Consider the following 15,386-nt stretch of genomic DNA (forward strand, 5'->3'; position numbering starts at 1 on the left):
ATTACCTCTTTTGGTTAGATCTTCAAGATCATCAACTTTCACCAAGAACACACACTTGTTCTTGGGCCGTGAACTCCACAGGAACCCTCAAAAGTGTAATTATCTCTTCTATAATCTAGTTATGATTGATAAACACATGATTCCTAGCCTTGAAACATCATAAAGTGCATGAACATCAAGAGTTTACGGCCGTAAACCCTTGCATGGCTGTAAACCCTTGTTTTGGTGCATATCTTGGCCGCAAACTCATTTTAAGTCCAAACCTAGGACCGTGAATGCTAGTTAGGGCCGTAAACACCTCTTAAAGACATGACCTATGGTCGTAAACTCACCCTGGCCGTAAACACCAATGGTGTGGCCGTAAACTCCAAGGTGTGGCTGTAAACTCCCCTTAAATACAATCATATGTGATTATAACACTTCAATCCAAGTGTTTCTTAGTCCCTCAGGTGGTTTCCGTGCATGATTAGTTGTATATACACTAATTATATACATATATATATATATATATATATATATATCATTATATGCTTACTAGGATCCGTTTGTGCTCGAGACTTCACTTGACACTCAACATCCTTTATTGATCTTTCATTCGAATCACTTACTACAGATGAGTTCATACCCCAAACTTACCTTTTAAATGACTTTATGGGGGGAATACAAGTTGAAACATTATAGTTATTATATCAATCACATGTGATTAATAACTATCAAGCAAATGACTTTCTGATACTTCAAACTGTGTTATCAAGCTACTATTTCAAAACATTTTATCAAACTCTTTTATGTGCTAAACTCTTTATCAAGCTCTTTTAAACTTATATATTGTCAAAACCATGTCTCTACAAATATAGTTATATAAATAAGATTGAAAGGGATTAGGATTGATAACTCGCTTTATTTTATGTTCCTTGTTGGGTTGTGGACTTAGGGTATCGGTTGTTTGTTCGAATGTCATTTGAATCCTAGTTATATATTATGTATATATGCATAGATATAAAAGTTCTTACATTAGTTCAATGCCTTTGGGTAACAAAGGTGTACAAACATACTCAATCATTCAAACAACATTACTAGTAAACTATAATAGGTATACTTTAGGAGACTACTACTCACTATTTCTAGTGCAATGAAACATGCAAGAGTCCGTTCATACATGAGTCAGTTCAAACAAACTATAACGAGAAACAGAAAGAACATACTATAATGAGAAACAAGAGAGAACATGCTATACAAATACAAGAATACTATAACATTAATGTGAACCACTACTTCATGACATGGCAATCTGCTGTTGTGTCACGTTTTGTAACCAGAGTCTCCTGAAGGGAGAGTGTGAATTTGTGTATAGATCTATACTGGACTAACCGTCCTACACCTTGCTACTAGCTACAGTGGGACTTGCAGGTCTACGAGTGACGAATGTCATACCATTTCGACGTCGTGTTTTACTAAGACGATCAAGCATGGTTACAATCATATCACATTATACCTTAATTAACAATTGGTTTAAGGTAATTAGTACAACAGTATTTACTATATACACAATACTACAGTACATCATTATTTTCCATTGCATTCATATTGTCATCTTCTCACATAAACGGTAATGTAAACTATATTTTGGTAATGATAGTCATACTTGGAAAAAACACTCACTTTTACAAACAAACAACATACATAACATTTGGGTCTTGGTAGAAGGCTACATTTCAAGTAGAAAATATAGGATTTTCTAAGAGATACAAACATTTACAACAAACATTTACAAACACTTTCTTTGAACTAATACAACATTTGACACTAAATACTTATGAACTCACCAGCTTAAATGTTGATCCTCTCTTTCAAAATAACTTGTATTCTCAGGTCACCAGTAGACAGATACAGATGACAGGTCATGAGAAGACGGCACTTTCAGACTAATCTATTTTTTGATTGTTCATTTTTGGTGTCTTGTTATTATTACCCAGAACACACATGTATAAATTATACTATTAATGAAATTGATGATGTTGCTTGTTTACTATTATGCATTGTTATGATACTGTACATGACGTCCTCCACCCTTGAATGTTTCTGCCAATTCGGTTTGGGGGTGTGATAGATAATGTTCATACAAAGGATTATCCAGTACAGCAGAACATTTTTGTAAACTATAATAGGTATAGTTTATGAGACATACATACTATTTTACCATATCGAAATACAATACAAAAATAATTATTGCCAAAATCTTGTACTACACGTAAAACAGTCAATACGGCACTTCTGAGACATACATACTATTTTACCATATTACAAAATGGCTTTTCATTATACTACACGTAAAACAGTCAATACGGCACTTGTGAGACACGCCTTCTAGTACTTATATAAGTACAAACAAAAATCTTGTATTATAACCAGAATCTCCCGTAAGAGAGCGTGATATTTGTGTATAGATCTATACACAACTAACAATCCCGCAATTTGACTGTTAGCTACAGTTTGACCGGCAGGTTACGGGTGACAAATGTCGTACCGATTCGGACGCCTGAAGAACGTCGTACAGACCATCTAGGTCATTAAGAATGGTTATAATAACTCACAATTGGGTATTAAAAATAAGTTTGGTTTATGAATACGAACATATCTTCAATTGGTTTTATTTGACGATAAAACTACATTATACGATTTTCAAGTACAATACAATTTACACTCTGGAAACATACATTCAAAAGGTTTATACACAGATACAACTACATAACATTATTTTTCAGTACAATACAGTTTACATTTCTGTAAACATGCATTCAAATAGTTTTATATATGTATAAAACTACATATTACTATTTTAAGTATGGAAAATACTTGTACATTTCGGTCTTGGAACATTTAAAACTACATTACATATAAAAGAAAATATTGGATTTTCTAGAAGAACGCACTTTCATTTTCAAAGAACAATGACAGATATTTCTCATACAAAATGCTTATGAACTCACCAACTTAATTGTTGATACTTTTTCAAAACGACTTGTCTTCTCAGGGAATCATTAAGACAGATAACAGCGAGCTTTTGAATATGAGATGCTAAGACGTGAGTCAAGTCTTATATCATCACATTGTAATTGATTTTTGAAACATGTAACACATACAAACCATGTAACTTTATCAATTATATTTATGATGGTTGTGTTTACTTTGATCTATATTATTCATTTGTTATGACATTGTACATGATGTCGCCCGCCCTTGGACGTTTCCGCTGCCTCATTGGTTCGGGGGGGGGGGGGTGACACTTAGTGTACACGCTCTAGGTCTTGTACGCGCAACGTACTCCCCATTTGGCCAAATTTCACCATCAAGCCCTTATTCGGTTATGACTTCAACCCAACTCTTAGATCTGACTTCCTTAAGGTGGCTTATTACGTCAAGTTGGCAACTTTATATGCATGCATGGCCTTAATAGGGTTCTATAGCTCAATAGAACTTAACAATGGGTCTTAATACATGTATGAGTCCATACACACCTTAAAGCTTGCATTTTTATGGACAAAGAAACCAAAAGAATCCTAGATTTATCATCAAGCACTTTAGGAGTAAGCCAAGAGGCTCAACAATCACTCTAAGGACTTAAAAAGCACAAAAGGGAACATAAATAGATTTACCATCATTGATTAGAAAGATGGGATATTTTTATCTCAAAAGGTTAGCAAATGATCAACTAATACCGAATCCTCCAGCTCCAAGCACAACTCCAAATGGTCCACTTCTTCTTCTCCTTCACAAAGCAACAACAAACACACTTTGTGGCTCAAAACTCAATAAATGTCGGACGGGAGTGGAGACGTGATCTCTAGAGGGATCTTTATTGCTTGCCACCAAACAGACTTTTTTATCCTTTTATGAAGCACCATTTCAGCATATGGGGTGAGTACGATAGTCAAACTCGTTGAAAAGTAAATATGATCAAATAAGGTTCTTGTACAACTAATTAAATAAATTTAATATTTCACCGGGTATTCTTACATGCCATTACTCTGCATACATCGAAAGTCTGTTGAATGTAGGCATGGATTGCCTCAGTAAGCATTATTATCGGTACATTGCGTTGATTTACTGATAACACAAAAAAAGTTAGGGAACATCAATGTTGACTACATTCCAACGAATGTTATGGAAATAGATTCTTGCCTATTTCACATGACCAATGTTGGCAAGCACTTCACAAGCATCAGGGGTCAGCTGACGGAAGTTTACTTCAAAATCGGACACAGTATATAAGTTGGATGTCATCCAAAACAAAGGTTGTAATGTTTTGCCAGAGACGTCTCTTGTGTGAATATACTTGAACACACTTTTAGAGGTATACTCATGATAAGAATCAAGGAATATATGCTCTATGCAAGAACTAACGACATCATCCATATTTGTTATGAACTATACTTCCGTATCATGTCTCAAAGCTTCTCTTAACCTCATAAGGAACCAGGCACAACAGTAGAGATTATTTTCCACAGTCAGACCAAATGCTATAGGGAGGGTTTGGTTGTTCCTATCGATAGTAACTGCTACAAACAATGTTTTTGGTAGTCCCCTCTAAGGGACATTGCCTATGAAGATCACAGGCAAGAAGCAACATATAAATGCATGGAGCTGTATTTTTTTTTTTTTTTTTGGAACAAAAATGAATTAGTTTAGATGTAGAAAGAATATCAATTTTAGAGAAACAATAGAAAAGTACAAAAAAAAAACAAATATATTGTAACACCCCCCCCTCTGGCACGTATCACAATATTGTCCGCTTTGGGCCACTCGGCACGAGGACTTCCCAGGGGGTCACCCATCCCGGTACTACTCCCGCCCGAGCAAGCTTAACTGCAGAGTTCTTATGGGATCTGCTGCCCTCACGGCTTTAAAACGCGTTGTGACAAGGAAGGTATCCACGCCCCTTATAAGTAGATGTTTCGTTCTCCTTCCAAGCCGATGTGGGATCAGATCTAATCCACTTTCACCCCCCATTATAGGGTTCGACGTCCCCGTCGAACACATCGACCCGTGCCCTAGCTCTGATACCATTTGTAACACCCCCCCTCTGGCACGTATCACAATATTGTCCGCTTTGGGCCACTCGGCACGAGGACTTCCCAGGGGGTCACCCATCCCGGTACTACTCCCGCCCGAGCACGCTTAACTGCAGAGTTCTTATGGGATCTGTTGCCCTCACGGCTTTAAAACGCGTTGTGACAAGGAAGGTATCCACACCCCTTATAAGTAGATGTCTCGTTCTCCTTCCAAGCCGATGTGGGATCAGATCTAACCCACTTTCCGATGGAATGCTAAGAGGGGACCTGAGTTCACGTGGGAACGAGAAGATCAAATGCAACAGAAGTATCCACATCTCTTCCCCAGCCCCTAAGACTCTTCTTTTGTATTAAAATTTCGGGATGAAATTCCCTCTAACGGGGGGATGATGTAACAAGCCGTTATTTCAAGTCAGTAAAAATCGAGTCCTGTAACCTCTTTGAGAAAGGAAATAGAATATCATCGAAAAATGAAGTATTCAAAAACTCTATTTGGAGTATACTATGGGTAGTTATCGTCTTAAGGTTTCCAAACATATAAATAACACAAAAATCCGAGTTATAACGAAGAAGTTATGCTCATTCTAAGTTTTCCAACAAAAACCAGCAATGCGAAGTTGCGTAAAAACGCAAAGTTTCAATAAAACACTTTCCGACCTTAGGTGTCTAAATGAAAGTTGTAGATCGTAGTCTCACCTTCGCGGGGATATAAAGAACGTCAAAAACGAAGTTCGTATGAAGGAGATATGAATTTTCGAAGTTTGATAATTAATTTATATATATATTTTTTATAAAACTTCGGTATTATCCGAAGGGGGAGTCAGCGTCCTCATCCGAGGTACGCGCTGCGTACTCCTATACGCCCCGCGTACCCGAGGAACTTGGCCTCAAACCGTCCACGTCGCCCTATGCGAGGCACCCGACCCGACCCGTCCCATCCGACCCGACTGCCTGAGCCGTCCCATCCGAGGCCGAGGCAGTCGAGGCTTCAGTCACGCATGATGTACGCGTACGCACTGCGTACGAGCGTACGCCCCACGTATGTGGCCTCTCAGGCCCCCCTATAAATAGCATGCGAGGGTTCCCGGGAAAATGGCCCATTCTCTCTCCTTTTTCTTGCGTTTTACCTCGTTTTCCGTGCTCGCACTACCCCGAAGCCCTGGTCATTTTGTGCAAGTCCCGAAGGTCGATTTTTCTCCCGAGGAATCCCGAGATTTCCGAGGAAAATCCATTTCCCGAGACGAAACTTTGCCCGGTTTTCCATCTTGCTATTATCAAACTTTCAAGTGAGTTCATAACCCTTTCAAACACACTTTAAATACATTTTAAATGCTTTTATACTCTTTTAGGGGGGGGGGGGGAATACAAGTAAACATACGGTTATTATCGTGTATTTTATAAAGTTTCACTTCACTTGTTTTATCGAATAAATCACTTGGAACTCATTACTATTATGGAAAACTCTTGTCATACTTTGCGTGCATCAGACATTATACAAAGTATATAATGATTTCAAAGTAACTTTCGTTGTTAAGTCGTTTTATACATTCTAAAAACTTATGATTTTGCTTTGTCAAACATTGTGAAAAAGGGATAAACTTTGCATAGAAAACTATCACTTTAATACGGGCTTAATTGAGAATCCATGAGACGTGTATATCTTCAAACGTTACTTTTCTTTATTAGAAAGTAATGTTGCAAGTCCTGTCTATAACCAGAGTCTCCTGTTCGGAGAACGTGTCAAATGTGTATAGATCTATACTGGAAGTCATGATCCCGCGCCCTGACTGTTAGCTACAGTCCGTCTTTTGGGGTGACAGTTGTCATAACGCTGCGACGCCTGAAGAACGTCGTTACAGACATATTATGTTTAGTATGGTTATAAAACTCATCGGCTATACAATTATTATGGTATTATGCTTTTATGAACGAGTAGCTATTAAAACTATTCTTCATCTAATAAATGCGATCTTCGTATAGTTTTACTATATAAAACTATGACACAACTTTTGAGAACGTCGGTTTCTTGCGATTTTCGGTCTTAGAGACTGCCAATTATATTAGGAAAATAAGGGTTTCTCCTGCATACAAACCAAACAACTAATAGGAAAATAAGGGATTTTCCTGGTGCAACTATTTACAACTTATAACACGAACATTTATATACATTTCATACTTTTATAAGAAAATAAGGGTTTTTCTTGGAAAACACAACAACTCGTATCTCAGCCATTAGGGAAAATATGGGATTTTCTGGATCTAATACATTCACTTTCAACACAACAAATCACAACTCTTTACATTTGAAATGCTGCGTTTTCTGGAAAATATACACCCATTTTGGAATGGCATCCAATTTTTCTAAACTACTTATGAACTCATCAACTTAATTGTTGACACTTTTTCTTTGAATTAACTTGTATTCTCAGGGAACCACTAAGCAGGTTTGGGAATCAACATTTGGGATTAACGCGTTGGCGTTAATTACTTCTTTTGGATGATGTTTATGTATTTATCTTTTGAACATGTAATGAATACAATTATGTAAACATATTGAAAACTTTAATATATATGGTGGTGTGTACTTTCCTTTCTATGAACTGTTATGATACTGAATATGACGTCCTCCGCCCCCGAACGTTTCCGCCGTTCTGGTTTGGGGGTGTGACAGATTGGTATCAGAGCTTTGTTTATAGGGAATTAAGTATATCAAAACCATTCCTTTTTGATATACAACTATAAACTCAACTGGGCAAAAACACTCTTGAGAAAAATTCATACTTTTGAAAGTAAACCTAATTAGTTTTAAGGTAAGCATGCACTCATTTTTATACTAATAACAGTTTCATAGTAAATAACTTTAGAAGTATTATAAATAAGTTGTGCAGCACGGGTACGCCTTGGGACATGTAATCAGAACTGGGAAGAATATAGCCTGATCAACTATATTTGTCCAAGAGCCGACTAACGTATGCCAAGGAGTGTCTGTAATGGACAACAAATTTAAAACTTACCAAAAGCAAATCGCTAAAGAATATTGAGGGAGTATTCGAGTGCCGTCAACCATTAAACTTAAGGGTAAGTTTCATGTGCTCTAGCTTATAGTAAACTTTTAACTCTATTCTCGTACAGTCTAAATGGCGGGATTCCATCACCCCAATGACCCCTACTACCCCAACCAAGGTAATGGAGGGTGGATTGAAGAAGATCCTGAAGAAGACGAAGAGCCTATAGAGTTGGAGGGAGGGGATGACTCTGGCACGGATTCGGAGCCAGAAATTATAAATCCACCAATCCCACAATCTCCCGTCCACGTGAGGAATTTCCAAGGACCCACTCCAGTGTGGGGAAGTCACCTCCATCATTGGAGCCAACAACAAAGCTTACGCCCTCCTTACGGCATGTGCCGAGACTTCTATGATGTGAGAGGCGGGGGATCAGCCGACCGCGCACTTCCGGTCATGGTTGGAAAACTCGCCAACCAGTGCTATCAATCCAGAGTGCAAGCCAACCGAATCCGATAGGTCAATGTGGAAGTACAAATCCACACGGCCGATATCAACCGCCTAGAGTTGTTGCAGAACGACATCCACATTCACGCCGAAGCGTTTCAAGCACAAGCAAATGCGGCCTTCGCAGAATTAAGAGAACAACAAGCTGCGTTTGATAGACGCCTCATGGAGTCAAAGCAGTCCGACACGGAGTCGAGCTCCAAACGCAAAGCGCACCGCAAGTAGTACTTGCCCAACCCTCAAATTTTGTTATAAATTAGGACTTCGGATAAAAGTATTATTTTCTTTAAACTGTTCTGTAATCGGAGGCCTTTAGAAAGGCCAAGAAATTTTGTCTAGACCCCGCTGTAACACAACTATATGTTTAATATATATATAAGGGTATACCCCTTTTCTTGTTGTTGTTAATCATGCGCAAATCGTTCGATTCATTGGTACAGCTATTCAAACTTTACTTTCAAGCTCAAAACATTGTGTCAGTCAAACCCAACTTCTTAGAACTATTAGAAGTTAACTCAATATCATTCAACTCTGAACTGCCAAAACTTATAAATTTTTCCATATTTTTTCTTTTGGCAGCACGATGCCTCCTCGTCCAAACCTGAGGCCCTGGCCGGGCACGGTACCACCACCACCTCCACCACCAGCTTATGATCCAGCCATGGTCCAGGCTGCTATCACAACAGCAGTAACTGCAGCCCTCTCGCAAATAAACTCTCACGGAAATGGAGGGGCGGGAAGCAGCACGAATCATCCAAATCATGGCACTGGTCATAGTCAAGGAAAAGAATGCACTTACAAGGAGTTCTCTAACGCTAAGCCAAAAACTTTTAATGGAACTGGGGGAGTCATTGCACTAATGCAATGGTTCGAGAAGACCGAAACGGTCTTCGAGATCTGCTCATGCCTAGAAGCAAGCAAAGTCAAGTTCGCTGCTTGCACTTTCGTGGATCGAGCCCTCACTTGGTGGAAAAGCCATGTGAATTCAGTGACGCTCACTGTCGCCAACGCCATGAGTTGGGACGATCTAAAGGTTCTACTACTGGAAGAATACTGCCCAAGGGGTGAAGTGCAAAAGCTGGAGCAGGAGCTTTGGAATCTGAAAATGACTGGGTCTGACCTAGTCACCTACACAGCTAGGTTCAACGACCTCGCTGCACTGTGCCCTACCATGGTCAACCCATAATCAAAGAAGGTTGAAAGGTACATTTGGGGGTTGTCACCCCAGATTCAAGGGCATGTCCTAGCTTCCGGCCCTGTTACCTACAACAGCGCTAAACGCCTGGCTCAGCGACTCATCGACCACGGAGTAAAACCCGGTATCATTTCAACAACCGCAAATCCACCTAGGGAGGCTCAGGGCCAAAGTAGGCCTTGGAACAAAAGGAGGGGACAAACTCTCCAGGAAAACCCCAAGAAACAACAAGTAATAGCGACCCACGCTATGACTATACCTGTGAACCCTGCCCCCACAAGCTCATATAATGGAAACTTCCTAAATGCAACCGATGCAGCTTCCACCACCACGGTCCTTGCCCTGATCTTCAATGCACCAAGTGTAATAAGAAGGGACATACAGCCCGCTATTGCAAAGGGCCAACCCAACCATCCTTCCCCACTACTAATACCGGGGTAAGCCGCGCCTGCTTTGAGTGCGAAGACACGGGGCACTACCGCAGGGACTGCCCAAAGGCAAACAACCGGAATACCGGCGGAAGGGGGCGAGTTTTCGCAATGGGACAAGATGAAGCCATTGCGGACCCTACTGTTGTTACGGGTACGTTTCTTCTCGATAACTCGTATGCATGCATTTTGTTTGATAGTGGAGCGGAAAGGAGTTTTGTGAGTCACGACTTTAAAGGCCTGCTAAAATCAATACCACAATCATTAAGTGAACCATTCATAGTATAAATGGCAAACGGGAAAACCAAAGGCACTAAGGAGATATACTTAAACTGCACCCTAACTTTAAACGATAATCCCTTTTCAATCAACCTCATGCCAGTCTCGATTAAGAGTTTCGATGTCATCATTGGCATGGATTGTCTGAGTTCTCATCATGCGGACATTCTATGTTACGATAAGGCCGTTCGCCTTAATCTGCCAACCGACGAAACTTTCATTGTCTTGGGCGACAAACCAAGTACCACTCTTCGTATCATCTCAAGTATCCAATCTCGGAAATGCCTACGCAAGGAGTGTCACGCATTCTTGGCACATGTTGTAGATGTGAAACGCGAAGTCCAAGACATCAAGAGTGTGCCCGATGTATGCGATTTTCCTGACGTTTTTCCCGAGGACCTTCCGGGAATACCACCCGCAAGATAAGTTGAGTTCCGAATCGATCTAGTTCCCGGAGCTACCCCAGTAGCCAAAGCACCCTATCGATTAGCCCCGGCAGAGATGCAAGAGCTATCCAGCCAACTGAATGAACTACTTGGAAAAGGATTCATCAGGCCGAGCTTCTCGCCATGGGGAGCACCCGTACTGTTCGTGAAAAAGAAGGATGGTTCATTCAGAATGTGCATCGACTACCGAGAACTCAACAAACTTACCATCAAGAACCGATACCCCTACCCCGAATCGATGACTTATTCGACCAACTCCAAGGAGCCAACTACTTCTCCAAGATCGATCTGAGGTCGGGATATCACCAGCTGCGAGTCCTGGAGAGTGATATTCCCAAGACGGCCTTCCGAACACGATACGGACATTACGAGTTCGTAGTGATGCCGTTCGGACTAACCAATGCCCTGGCCGTGTTCATGGATCTAATGAATCGGGTATGTCGTCCATTCTTGGATAAATTCGTGATAGTATTCATAGACGACATACTCATTTATTCAAAGAATAAAGAAGAGCATGGTCAACATCTGAGGCAAGTTTTAGAGACGTTACGGACTGAGAGACTATATGCAAAATTCTCAAAATGTGAATTTTGGATTAGAAAGGTGGACTTCCTCGGTCACGTGGTCAGCAAGGAAGGAATCCACGTGGATCCATCAAAAATCAAGGCTATCAAGAACTGGTCTGCGCCAACTACACCAACAGAAATTCGCCAATTTCTAGGTCTTGCTGGTTATTACCGAAGGTTCATCCAGAATTTCTCCAGCATCGCAAAGCCTCTTACCGCCTTAACCCAGAAAGGTGTGACCTACGATTGGGGAGAAAAGCAAGATGCTGCATTTCAGACTTTGAAACAGGCCCTTTGCAGTACGCCCATCCTTTCTCTCCCAGAACGGACCGAAGATTTTGTGGTGTATTGCGACGCTTCGAAGCAAGGGCTGGGTTGTGTACTAATGCAGAGGGGAAAGGTTATTGCATATGCTTCACGACAACTGAAAACGCATGAGGTCAATTACACCACTCATGATTTAGAACTTGGGGCGGTGGTCTTCGCTCTTAAAATCTGGAGACACTACCTATATGGTACCAAATGCACTATCTTTACAGACCACAAGAGCCTACAACACATCTTCGACCAGAAGGAGTTGAACATGAGACAGCGACGTTGGGTCGAATTGCTCAACGACTACGAATGTGAGATTCGCTATCATCCAGGAAAGGCTAACGTCGTGGCAGATGCCCTTAGTCGTAAGGAGTACTATGGCCGAAGAGTGAAGTCATTAGCCATGTCAATCCATTCGCACCTGTCGACACAAGTCAAGGAAGCTCAAATAGAGGCCCTGAAACCCGAAAATGTGACAGGTGAGACCCTTAGGGGAATGGACAAGAATTTAGAAATCAAGAGTGACGGAGCACGCTACCTCATGAACCGAATATGGACGCCCAAGTTTGGTGGACTTAGAGAGGTAGTTATGAGCGAGGCACACAAGACTCCATACTCCGTACACCCCGGGTCAGACAAGATGTATCAAGATCTCAAACAACTCTACTGGTGGCCAAACATGAAAGCAGAGATCGCTACATATGTGAGCAAGTGTTTAACTTGCGCCAAGATCAAAATAGAACACCAGAAACCCTCAGGACTACTCCAACAACCTGAAATTCCTGAGTGGAAATGGGAGCAGATTTCCATGGACTTTATAATGAAACTGCCCAAAACTCAGGGTGGCCAAGATACTATTTGGGTAATCGTCGATAGATTAACCAAGTCCGCTCATTTCCTACCGATCAAGGAAACTGATAAAATGGAAAAGCTATCGAGAATCTACATCCGAGAGATCGTACGACTCCATGGAGTGCCAATGTCTATCATCTCAGATAGAGACAGTAGATTCACGTCTAGATTCTAGCAATCATTGCAAAAATCCATGGGAACAAGGGTGGACATGAGTACTGCCTATCACCCCCAAACTGACGGACAGAGCGAAAGAACGATCTAAACCTTGGAAGACATGTTGCGAGCATGTGTAATCGACTTTGGTAAAGCATGGGATGTTCACTTACCTTTGGTTGAGTTCTCTTATAACAATAGTTATCATACTAGTATCAATACTGCTCCATTTGAAGCCCTTTACGGCCGTAAGTGCAGATCACCTCTGTGCTGGACGGAAGTGGGCGACACACAACTAGAAAAAGGTCTAGTCCCTAATAGCACCCTCACTGGTCCAGAGATCATCAGAGAAACTACTGAAAAGATCGTGCAAATACGAGAACGACTGAAATCCTCGAGGGATAGGCAAAAGAGCTATGCCGACAAAAGACGTAAACCCTTGGAATTTCAGATTGGCGATCGGGTACTACTGAAGGTCTCACCCTGGAAGGGAATGATACGCTTTGGAAAGTGTGGGAAGCTAAATCCTAGGTACATTGGACCCTTCGAAATCATTTCAAGGATTGGTCCAGTAGCCTACAAACTCTGACTTCCAATTGAGCTTAACAAAGTACATCCAGTATTCCACGTATCAAACCTGAAGAAGTGTCTGTCCGACGAAACACTTGTAATTCCACTCGATGAGATCGAACTAAATGAAAATCTTAACTTTGTGGAAGAACCCGTCGAGATCATGGATAGGGAAGTTAAACGAACTAAACAGAGTCGCATTCCAATAGTAAAAGTCCGATGGAATGCTAAGAGGGGACCTGAGTTCACGTGGGAACGAGAAGATCAAATGCAACAGAAGTATCCACATCTCTTCCCCAGCCCCTAAGACTCTTCTTTTGTATTAAAATTTCGGGACGAAATTCCCTCTAACGGGGGGATGATGTAACAAGCCGTTATTTCAAGTCAGTAAAAATCGAGTCCTGTAACCTCTTTGAGAAAGGAAATAGAATATCATTGAAAAATGAAGTATTCAAAAACTCTATTTGGAGTATACTATGTAGTAGTTATCGTCTTAAGGTTTCCAAACATATAAATAACACAAAAATCCGAGTTATAACGAAGAAGTTATGCTCATTCTAAGTTTTCCGACAAAAACCAGCAATGCGAAGTTGCGTAAAAACGCAAAGTTTCAATAAAACACTTTCCGACCTTAGGTGTCTAAATGAAAATCGTAGATATCGTTAAACTACAAACATGCATAAAAAGAACGCTCAAATCGGACATCGTATGAATAAGTTATGAATTTTTAAAGAAATTCCTTAATCACGTCATTTTAATAAATAAATAATAAAAATAATTCCGGAATTTGCCAACGAAATCTAAATGAAAGTTGTAGATCGTAGTCTCACCTTCGTGGGGATATAAAGAACGTCAAAAACGGAGTTCGTATGAAGGAGATATGAATTTTTCGAAGTTTGATAATTAATTTATATATATTTTTTTATAAAACTTCGGTATTATCCGAAAGGGGAGTCAGCGTCCTCATCCGAGGTACGCGTTGCGTACTCCTGTACGCCCCGCGTACCCGAGGAACTTGGCCTCAAACCGTCCACGTCGCCCTATGCGAGGCACCCAACCCGACCCGTCCCATTCGACCCGACTGCCTGAGCCGTCCCATCCGAGGCTGAGGCAGTCGAGGCTTCGGTCACGCATGACGTACGCGTACGCGCTGCGTACGAGCGTACGCCCCGCGTACGTGGCCTCTCAGGCCCCCCTATAAATAGCATGCGAGGGTTCCCGGGAAAATATCCCATTCTCTCTCCTTTTTCTTGCGTTTTACCTCGTTTTCCGTACTCGCACTACCCCGAAGCCCTGGTCATTTTGTGCAAGTCCCGAAGGTCGATTTTTCTCCCGAGGAATCCCGAGATTTCCGAGGAAAATCCATTTCCCGAGACGAAACTCTGCCCGGTTTTCCATCTTGCTATCTTCAAACTTTCAAGTGAGTTCATACCCCTTTCAAACACACTTTAAATACATTTTAGATGCTTTTATACTCCTTTTAGGGGGGAATACAAGTACTAAACATAATATGCCTGTAACGACGTTATGACAACTGTCACCCCAAAAGACGGACTGTAGCTAACAGTCAGGGCGCGGGATCATGACTTCCCGTATAGATCTATACACATTTGACACGTTCAACGAACGGGAGACTCTGGTTATAGACAGGACTTGCAGCATTACTTTCAAATAAAGAAAAGTAACGTTTGAAGATATACACGTCTCATGGATTCTCAACTAAGCCCGTATTAAAGTGATAGTTTTCTATGCAAAGTTTATCCCTTTTTCACAATGTTTGACAAAGCAAAATCATAAGTTTTTAGAATGTATAAAACGACTTAACAACGAAAGTTACTTTGAAATCATTATATACTTTGTATAATGTCTGATGCACGCAAAGTATGACAAGAGTTTTCCATAATAGTAATGAGTTCTAAGTGATTTATTCGATAAAACAAGTGAAGTGAAACTTTATAAAATACACGATAATAACCGTATGTTTACTTGTATTCC

The 15,386-nt window shown here is 40.8% G+C and overlaps 1 pseudogene; it reads right to left on the reverse strand.

Moving 5' to 3' along the window:
• Window positions 1–4,798: 4,798 nt before the first annotated feature.
• On the reverse strand, window positions 4,799–4,916 carry LOC145013715 (5S ribosomal RNA; annotated as a pseudogene).
• Window positions 4,917–15,386: the final 10,470 nt, after the last annotated feature.

Source organism: Lactuca saligna, chromosome 8 (genome assembly GCF_052625555.1).
Source record: "Lactuca saligna cultivar CGN05327 chromosome 8, ASM5262555v1, whole genome shotgun sequence".
Classification (NCBI taxonomy): domain Eukaryota; kingdom Viridiplantae; phylum Streptophyta; class Magnoliopsida; order Asterales; family Asteraceae; genus Lactuca; species Lactuca saligna.